General features: G+C 42.0%; 1 pseudogene; it reads left to right on the top strand.

Annotated features, from left to right (window-relative positions):
- LOC129116415 (myosin light chain kinase, smooth muscle-like) overlaps positions 1-10615 on the top strand; it is a 22050-nt pseudogene extending 11435 nt beyond the window's left edge.
- Positions 10616-11043: the final 428 nt, after the last annotated feature.

Genomic DNA, 11043 nt, shown 5'->3' with positions numbered 1-11043 from the left:
CAGGATGTGGTAGAGTTGGGAAAGTCCAGTCCACAATCTGAGTCCACAATCTGAGTCCACAATCTGAATCCACATCTGTGTGATGTGAAAACGGTTCTGGAGGTGTTGGGATGGTTCAGTTTATGGGTAAAAACAAACCTCTGGTCCTCTGTGGTTCCGGACTTGTGTAGCTCCAGGCCGACCCTGGGACCGGATCCTGGTCTACAGGATGACCCTCATACTGGAGGGTCACTGGGACTAACTGGTCCCGGGTCACATGTAGTAGCACATGGAACCAATCAGAGAGGGTTTTACTCACCATGATGTTTTATTCACAGTGTCTGTACAAATGAACTCTGGGGTTCTCATAGAACCTTCTATCTGCAGTTCAATCGCGTTCTATAAGTCTATGATCTATGTTCCAGTCTGAGAACTTCTGTGGTCCATCTAGACCTAATCCAGGACTGAGTCTACTAAACTAAACTAAACTAAACTAAATGTGACTGAACTTAACTGACTAACTGAACTAACTGCTGCTGTTTGGTTCGTCTGACAGATGAGGCCGAGGCAGAGGAGGAGGACGAAGGTACGCTGCTCACTTCCTGTTAACAAGCTAACATAACATGACTCCAGTCAACCTAGCTGACGTCAGCTAACGTCAGCTATCATAGCTAACGTTAGCTAACGTCAGCTATCATAGCTAATGTCAGCTAACGTCAGCTATCATAGCTAATGTCAGCTAACGTCAGCTATCATAGCTAATGTCAGCTATCATAGCTAATATCAGCTATCATAGCTAATGTCAGCTAACGTCAGCTATCATAGCTAATGTCAGCTATCATAGCTAATATCAGCTATCATAGCTAATGTCAGCTAACGTCAGCTATCATAGCTAATGTCAGCTATCATAGCTAATATCAGCTATCATAGCTAATGTCAGCTAATGTCAGCTATCATAGCTAATGTCAGCTATCATAGCTAATATCAGCTATCATAGCTAATGTCAGCTAACGTCAGCTATCATAGCTAATGTCAGCTAACGTCAGCTATCATAGCTAATGTCAGCTATCATAGCTAACGTTAGCTCATGTCAGCTATCATAGCTAATGTTAGCTCATGTCAGCTATCATAGCTAATGTTAGCTCATGTCAGCTATCATAGCTAACGTCAGCTATCATAGCTAATGTTAGCTCATGTCCCCGGTGACCTGTGACCTCTGCGTTTTCAGACGTAGACAAGGAGCCGGACTACAGAGACGTGTCCATCAGGACAGACGTGAAGGTGAAGGAGCTGTACGACGTGGAGGAGCGGCTGGGAACGTAAGGCTCCGCCCACTCACTACTCACCCACAATGCACCTGTGACTCAGTGTTAAAGGGACCTTAAGAGATCCGAAAGGTGTTTCTGTGACAGGGGGAAGTTCGGTCAGGTGTTCAAACTGGTGGAGAAGGCCACGAAGAAGGTTTGGGCGGGAAAGTTCATCAAGGCGTACTCGGCGAAGGAGAAGGAGAACGTCCGGCATGAGATCGGCATCATGAACAGCCTCCATCACCCCAAACTGGTCCAGTGTATCGACGCCTTCGAGGGCAAGTCTGACATCGTCATGGTGCTCGAGATGTACGTTAACGACAATATGCTGTTTCTGTTTACTTCCCCTCTTTCATCACAGGACTAGTGAACCACTTTAAATAGAGAGCTAACCGCTAACACGCTAGGCAGCCAGGAACATGCTAGCACAAGTGAGTAGAAATGTAGTTCAGCTTAAGCTAACGTTAAACTAAAGGGGCATGAAAAAAACTAAACCAAAGTGAGGCTAGGCTACAAGAAGCTAACATAAAGAGAAACAAAATAACTGAGTGAAGCTAAGCTAAAAGAAGCTAACATAAAGAGAAACAAAAGAACTAAGTGAAGCTAAGCTAAAAGAAGCTAACATAAAGAGAAACAAAATAACTAAGTGAAGCTAAGCTAAAAGAAGCTAACATAAAGAGAAACAAAATAACTAAGTGAAGCTAAGCTAAAATAAGCTAACATAAAGAGAAACAAAAGAACTAAGTGAAGCTAAGCTAAAAGAAGCTAACATAAAGAGAAACAAAAGAACTAAGTGAAGCTAAGCTAGAATAAGCTAACATAAAGAGAAACAAAAGAACTAAGTGAAGCTAAGCTAAAAGAAGCTAACATAAAGAGAAACAAAATAACTAAGTGAAGCTAAGCTAGAATAAGCTAACATAAAGAGAAACAAAAGAACCAAGTGAAGCTAAGCTAAAAGAAGCTAACATAAAGAGAAACAAAATAACTAAGTGAAGCTAAGCTAAAATAAGCTAACATAAAGAGAAACAAAAGAACTAAGTGAAGCTAAGCTACAAGAAGCTAACATAAAGAGAAGCAAAAGAACTAAGTGAAGCTAAGCTAAAAGAAGCTAACATAAAGAGAAACAAAAGAACTAAGTGAAGCTAAGCTAAAAGAAGCTAACATAAAGAGAAACAAAAGAACTAAGTGAAGCTAAGCTAAAAGAAGCTAACATAAAGAGAAACAAAAGAACTAAGTGAAGCTAAGCTAAAAGAAGCTAACATAAAGAGAAACAAAAGAACTAAGTGAAGCTAAGCTACAAGAAGCTAACATAAAGAGAAACAAAAGAACTAAGTGAAGCTAAGCTAAAATAAGCTAACTTAAAGAGAAACAAAATAACTAAGTGAAGCTAAGCTAAAAGAAGCTAACTTAAAGAGAAACAAAATAACTAAGTGAAGCTAAGCTAAAGAGTTTTGTGACTTTCGTTCGTATTAAAATGATTAGAACGAGCTGGAGTCTTCTTCACTGTAAACAGATGATTAAAGTAGATCATCTCTGTGTAAACAAACGTTTATGGTTCTTACATGTTTACTTCAGCGAGATAATCTTCACTAAAGACACTTTTATCATTTGTATTGTAGAAATCTAAACCTGCAGCTGATCTCTGAGCAGAACTGGAAACACAGCCCAGATGTTTTGGTTTCAAAGGACATTGGAAAATAATTTTCTGTCCAACTATGAGCGGAATGACAGCAGCTATTTCCTGTCTGCTATTTTTAGAGCAGTGATGATAAACAGCTCGCTGTTAAATGTCTTTATCTGCTTATGCTGCAATAATATTATGTTCCTCCAGAATTTCATCAGTTCTGTTAGCAGAGAAACTGGAGGAAAACATTTAGTTCCTGATAAACAACTGAACACTAAATATCTGCTGAGCAGATCAGATCTGAAGCATCTACTCTGATGGGAAACAGGAAGGAAGTGGTTTACATGCAGACTCTTATTTTGTTAGGGTTTCCCGACATTCCTCTCAAGTGTGACGGGTTTGAACGAATGTTCTTTATTTTGGTTTTGTTTTCTCGTTTCGCCCCTCGAGGGTAAAGACCATCACAGAGACCTCGTCAGGTCCAGACCTCCAGGTGAACCACAACTGGATTAATGACCGACCCTACAGATGAAATGTTGTTTCTGTAGTCCTACAAACACTGAACAGTTGTGTTTTTGTAGTCCTACGAGCTCTAACAGAACCAGATGTGTTTTTGTAGTCCTCTGAGCTCTCACAGAACAGTTGTGTTTTTGTAGTCCTATGAGCTCTCACAGAACAGATGTGATTTTGTAGTCCTACAAACAGAACAGATGTGATTTTGTAGTCCTATGAGCTCTCACAGAACATATGTGATTTTGTAGTCCTACAAACAGAACAGATGTGATTTTGTAGTCCTCTGAGCTCTCACAGAACAGATGTGTTTTTGTAGTCCTCTGAGCTCTCACAGAACAGATGTGTTTTTGTAGTCCTATGAGCTCTCACAGAACAGATGTGTCCCCGTGGTAGGATCTCGGGCGGCGAGCTGTTCGAGCGGATCATCGACGAGGACTTCGAGCTGACGGAGAGGGAGGTGATCAGATACATGCTGCAGATCATTGATGGAGTCAGCTTCATCCACAAACAGGGGATCGTCCACCTGGACCTCAAACCGGAGAACATCATGTGTGTCAACAAGACCGGCGGCAAAATCAAACTCATCGACTTCGGCCTCGCCAGGAGACTAGGTGTGAAGATTATTGATCCAGACTAAATTATCTGACTTCAGTCGATTACATTTAATAACATCTCCTAAAATGACCCTCCCCATAATTATTGATTGTTTATCGTTTAATCGTTTGCTCTTGAACAGAAAACGCAGGAACTCTGAAGGTTTTGTTTGGGACTCCAGAGTTTGTGGCTCCAGAAGTGATCAACTATGAAGCTATCAGCTATCCCACCGACATGTGGAGCATAGGAGTCATCTGCTACATACTGTGAGTCTGTCTGTAGCTTAGCTTAGCTTAGCTTAGCTTAGTTTTTACTTTATTTACATGTGGAGCATAGGAGTCATCTGCTACATACTGTGAGTCTGTCTGTAGCTTAGCTTAGCTTAGCTTAGTTTTTACTTTATTTACATGTGGAGCATAGGAGTCATCTGCTACATACTGTGAGTCTGTCCTTAGCTTAGCTTAGCTTCATTTAGTTTTAACTTTTACAGTTTGTCGTTGTCCCCTCAGGCTGAGCGGTTTGTCTCCCTTCATGGGCGACAACGACAACGAGACTCTGTCCAACGTCACCTCGGCCTCCTGGGACTTTGAGGACGAGGCCTTCGATGAAATCTCTGACAACGCCAAAGACTTCATCACAAACCTGCTGAAGAAGGACATGAAGTAAGAAACCCTTTAGTGGTCAGAGAGAGAGAAAGAGAGAGATCTGTGTGAGGCTGACCGTGTGTGTGTGTGTGTGTGTGTGTGTGTGTGTGTGTGTGTGTCAGGGCCCGGCTCACCTGTGCTAAGTGTTATGAACACACCTGGCTGAAGCAGGACACCAACACCATGAAGGCCAAGAAGCTCTCCAAGGAGAGGATGAAGAAGTACATCCTCAGGAGGAAATGGCAGGTAAACAACGACATGAGGACAGAGACATGACTCAGCATATTTATAAAATTGCAATATAATAATATAATATTTACACCTGAACACGGTTTATAAGAACATATTTTCACCATGACGCAGCAGATTTAGGACCTGACGATGTAAACTTGCATCATAAGATGACACAGCATATTTACAACAGGAGGCATATTTATACCATGACGCACAACAAACATGTTAACATCAGAATGCTGTTATACTCTGAAAAACCAAAAGAAAGACTCAGCAGCAGAATAAATAATAATATAATAATAATAATAATAATAACATTATTATATTATTATTTTGATATTATTATAATAATATAATAATAATATAATTATAATAATATTATTATATTATAGTTATAATAATAATATATAATGTTATAATAATAATATTATTATTATATTATTATAATAACATTATTATAATTATATTATAACTAACTTCTTTATGTCACATACCGGATGTAACAAAGATGGCCGCCCTCCCTGACAGCTGATATTAACTTATTAACTTTAGTCGCAGACTTCCCCATAGAACAGGAAGTGACGAGGTTTCTTCTTCTGTGGTAGAAAACGGGTCACGCCGTTCGAGCCATCGGCCGCCTGTCGTCCATGGCGATGATGGCGGAGTCAGCGCCAAGAAGGGCTCGCCGACCGAAGGTCAGCCCAGAACCACGACCTCCTGTTACTAACGTGTTATAAGATAAGATAAGATAATCCTTTATTAGTCCCACAGCGGGGACATGTGCAGGATTACAGCAGCAGAGAGGACAGTGCACAAGAGACATAGTTACTAACACATTACTAGTGTTATTACTACTGTTAAACTGTGTGTGTGTGTGTGTGTGTGTGTGTGTGTGTGTGTGTGTGTGTGTGTGTGTGTGTGTGTGTGTGTGTAGAGGACAACCAGTTCCTGGAGTGTTTGGAGGTGGAGCAGAAAACGGAGTGCAAACCGACGTTCAGCTCGGTGATCAGAGACGTGGAGGTGGTGGAGGGCAGCGCCGCCCGCTTCGACTGCAAGATCGAAGGTAATCAACACTGGCTCCTATTGATCCTGATCATCAACACTGGCTCCTATTGATCCTGATCATCAACACTGGCTCCTATTGATCCTGATCATCAACACTGGCTCCTATTGATCCTGATCATCAACACTGGCTCCTATTGATCCTGATCATCAATAAATCAATCAATAAGTAAACATAGATATGCTGTGTCTGGTCTGCAGGTTTCCCTGACCCTGAGGTCGTCTGGTACAAAGACGAGCAGCCGATCAAAGAGACTCGACACTTTCAGATCGACTACGACGAGGACGGGAACTGCAGTCTGGTCATTTCAGAGGTCAGAGGTCAACCCTCATTATCATCATTACCCTTTATGCTGAGAAACGATCCTCCTCACCTTCTCCTCACCTTCTCCTCACCTCCACTTCACCTTCTCCTCATCTCCTCCTCACCTCCCCTTCACCTCCTCTTCACCTCCACCTCACCTCCTCCTCACCTTCTCCTCACCTCCACTTCACCTCCTCCTCACCTTCTCCTCACCTCCACTTCACCTCCTCCTCACCTCCTCTTCACCTTCTCCTCATCTCCTCCTCACCTCCTCTTCACCTCCTCTTCACCTTCTCCTCACCTCCTCTTCACCTCCTCTTCACCTCCTCTTCACCTCCCCTTCACCTCCTCCTCACCTCCTCTTCACCTCCTCTTCACCTTCTCCTCACCTCCTCTTCACCTCCTCTTCACCTTCTCCTCACCTCCTCCTCACCTCCTCTTCACCTCCTCCTCACCTCCTCTTCACCTCCTCCTCACTTCCTCTTCACCTCCTCACCTCCTCTTCACCTCCTCCTCATCTCCTCTTCACCTCCTCTTCACCTCCTCACTTCCACTTCACCTCCTCTTCACCTCCTCCTCATCTCCTCTTCACCTCCTCCTCACCTCCTCCTCATCTCCTCTTCACCTCCTCCTCACCTCTTCTTCACCTCCTCCTCACTTCCACTTCACCTCCTCTTCAACTCCTCCTCACCTCCTCTTCACCTTCTCCTCACCTCCACTTCACTTCCTCTAACCTCCTCTTCACCTCTACCTCACTTCCTCTTCACTTCCTCCTCACTTCCACTTCACCTCCTCTTTACCTCCTCTTTACCTCCTCTTCACCTCCTCTTTACCTCCTCTTTACCTCCTCTTCACCTCCTCTTCACCTCCTCTTTACCTCCTCTTCACCTCCTCTTTACCTCCTCTTCACCTCCTCTTTACCTCCTCTTCACCTCCTCTTCAGGTGTCTGGCGACGATGATGCCAAGTACACGGTGAAGGCGGTCAACAGTCTGGGGGAGGCGACCTGCACCGCCGAGCTGCTGGTGGAGGTGATGGCCGGAGAGGAAGAGGAGGAAGAGGAGGAGGAAGAGGAAGAGGAATAGAGCGGTGTTGGTCTGGACTCCCACAGGAGGAGGAGGAGGTGCTGCTCCTCTTCAGACCTGAGCAGGAAACAAATAACAGGTTGTGATTGGAGGAGGAGGAGGTGGGCGGGGTCTCAGCTGCACCTTGCTGTGTGCTAAACCCCGCCCACCTGACACCAGTAGAACAGAGGCCCCGCCTCCTCCGGTTAGCCTCCACTCATTGGTGGGTTTCCTCTCTGTTTATTTCATTGACACAGGATTAATTTCTTCTGTCTGTTATTACAGCTGGGGGGCGCTAGAGAGTCCACAGACGGAGACCGGCTGTTTATTCGTATATTAGTATATTATATTAGTATATTAGTATATTAATATATTATTTATTAGTATATTAGTATATTATTTATTAGTGAAACGCGACTGCTGATCCTAAATGAATAATTATATGATAATAAATCAGAACAGTTTGCCTTTAATGAGGAACAACTTTTCAACATGTTTGTTAAGAAGCTTTTTAAAGCTCAGCTCTGAGGATAACACAAAGCATTGTGGGAGCTGTAGTTGCTAAATAAATAACATAAAATAAATCATTTTAACTGAGAATATGGATGAAGAAATCCCAGTATCATCTTTCATCTCTGTTCAGAGGAAACACATTGATGAGGAGGTGCTAGCTGAACACGTGCTAGGTCGTTAGCATTCTATAGCTAACGGACTGTGTGCAGCTCCCAGGGCTCCTTCACCAAAGACTCATGGGAGCTGTAGTTCTTGGGGGCGTGGGCCTTTGGCTCTCTGTTTAACCGAACCACGCTGAAGGTAGCGATGTGGACCTGCTCCCTGTGGGAGGTGAGGAGGACGAAGGTACGAGGGAGGCAGAGAGGAACACGGCTTTACAGTCACAGAGTTTGGTCACCAATCCATAAAATGTCTCACTGTGATGAGAGACGAAGGTCGCTAATGACTCCAAACGACAAGGCAGAACACATGGTGTTAGCGCGGCGTTAGCGCTGCAGCTAACGGTGTGGTGAAGACTCAAAGAAGATGAACTGATCACCCTGAACGAGAACATTACTGCATATTAAACTCACAAGAACATATTTCTGTTAGACGCTAACTAGCTAACGTCCCTTTATTAATGTTAGCTCAGTAGCTAACACACATTAGCTTATTAGCAGCAGAGTTTGGGGCTGTGAAGATTGAATGAAAGCAGTTTGAACCCTCAGAATACAAACAGAACTAAACTCAAATCAGTTTAACAAAAAACAACAGTGTTGATGATTAATGAAATCATAATAATGATAATGAGCTCACTTCACCGTTAGCTAAGAAACACTAGCTTACGCGAGGAGTGAATTTAAACAGTTTTGAACCAGTTTTGAACCATCAGAATACAATTTAAACAGAATGTGAGCAAAGAACAGTTATCTTGGTAGCTATCGTTGGCTTAGTCATGTCAGCATGTTAGCTGACTTTGGCATAAGAACAGTTATCATGGTAGCTAGCATTGGCGTAGTGATGTTAGCATGTTAGCTGACGTTGACGTAGCGATGTTAGCACGCTAGCACGGCTTGGTCCTTTCTCCCTGAAACTGTGTCATTTTATTTACTATCAGTATTTTCACCTTTAGCGTTCTCTGTGTTCGTCCCAGATTTAGGTTTTATTCTTGATGATAGTTTGTAGTCATAAGGTTTACTGTGTCACACAGGGTTTCTGGGTAATGAAGTCTTCCAAAGTCAAAGTGTTGCCGCTCTGAACTGCTTAAAACCAAGTGCCTTAAGTGACCGGCTCTGTGACTGTGAGGTGAGATATCAGTGGTATAACAATAATCCATGTGTTGGTCTATAATCCAGCTGAGAAACGTTGAACGTGTTGCTTTGTTTCTTCTCTTCTGTTTGAGCACTTTTCTTAACTTGTTTGTATTTTTGAGTTTTACTCTGAAAAACATCTTCAGCCGACGTGAACTTACGTTGTTCGCCTTAAAGCAACACGTCTGGAGGGTTTTAGGATTTTCTACACTCACATTTGAGACGTGGGACGAAATGCATCCCTTTTCCTTTTGGCTGCCTTGAAAACACGTTTGTTAGCATGTTTGTTAGCATTTTAAGACGATCTCCCTCATTCTGGTCAAACGCCACAAACATCCCAGAATGTTCTTCAGCTCCCTGAGTTTAGACATGTCAAGGAAATACTACTACTACTAAGTATTCAGTAAATCTTTGTGGTACAGCTCTTATCTCTTTGTCTCATAAATTCGGTTCAAGAAAAGAAAACTTATTTTCATAATTGGACCTCAAAATTAAGAAATCTGTATTTTGTAAATTAGATGCGGAGTTCTTAATTCTAAAGGTACAATATCAAATGTGTTTTCTCATTTTACAATTAGAAGATTTTTTTCTTATGATTATTATTATTAAGATTTTGAGATCTTGAATTTCACCTCAAAATGATTGGAAATCCACTTCTTATTTATGGATTTTGTAATTTTTAGGTAAAATGGCTTTGTTTCATAATTCTGATTTTGGTAATTTTCTTCTTTGCTGAATGAAGAGCAGAAATCAGTGCAGCTTAAACAATTTCTGCAAATATTACAAATCATTCGAAGTTAGTTCTGTAATATTAAAAAGAATCTGCGCATGAAGACAGTTGATGAAGACGTGATGGCGACATAATCTCTGACAAACTAAAGTTTATTTCATTGTCTCAGCGATTAGAAATCAGCATCACTCTTTGAAGCTGAAATCCCCAGCAGCTCCGGGTGACCTCTGACCCCTCGCTGATTTTAAGGCGTCTCTGCTGAGCCGACATGTTGGTGAAGTCGTTTCTCTGAACTCTTTTCTTTTTCACATTCCAGCTGTTCGTTTGTGCTTTAAATCATTTATTTAAAGGTTTTCAGGTTCTGATTCTGTTTTCAACCAAAGAAACGTCTTTAAGAACTCACAGGTGTGTGTTTGTGTGTGATCATCTGATGTTTAGACCTTACCTGGGCAGGTTTGTGTGTTTGGTGGTTGTTTGTTTTAAGAACGTTTTATTTTTAGACTTATTTAATGCACAGATTCATAATTCTGATATTATCATTTGAGCAGATCTTCTGTCAGCACTTAACTCGTCACGTTTTTACAACTGAACCCAGCAGTGGACTCACTCCTAGACTGGTTTGTTTTGTATTAGATGATGTAGATTATATTTCTCTAATTTTTATAAATATATATCAGTTTGATGAACTGCAGATGACATGTATGAGAACACTACGACTGTAGTTACTCACAGAAAATAAATAAATCTATCACAAAACCAGCCGCTGTGTCCTGTGGTGTTTCATTAAACATGAAGTTCTTTACGGCAGAAATACAGTGAGAGGAGTACTCAGGTTACTGCAGAAAAGTGCTATACACACTGTGAAAATACTCCACCTCTGGGATGTAGTACAGCTAAAAGTATAATATTTACTTATGAGATGTAGTACAGTGAAAAGTACAATATTTACCTCTGAGATGTGGTGGAGGACAAGTAGAGAGTACTCAGGTAAAGCACCCAGTATTGATGAATGGTGCCACTATGGGTAGATGGTGCCACTATGGATGGATGGTACCACTATTGATGGAAGGTGCCCCTATTAATGAATGGTACCACTATTGATGGATGGTGCCCCTGTGGGTGGATGGTACCACTATTGATGAATGGTGCCACTATGGGTAGATGGTGCCACTATTAATGAATGGTAC

Source organism: Anoplopoma fimbria, unplaced genomic scaffold, assembly GCF_027596085.1.
Source record: "Anoplopoma fimbria isolate UVic2021 breed Golden Eagle Sablefish unplaced genomic scaffold, Afim_UVic_2022 Un_contig_8556_pilon_pilon, whole genome shotgun sequence".
Lineage (NCBI taxonomy): Eukaryota > Metazoa > Chordata > Actinopteri > Perciformes > Anoplopomatidae > Anoplopoma > Anoplopoma fimbria.
This window is presented reverse-complemented; position numbering and strand designations above follow the sequence as displayed.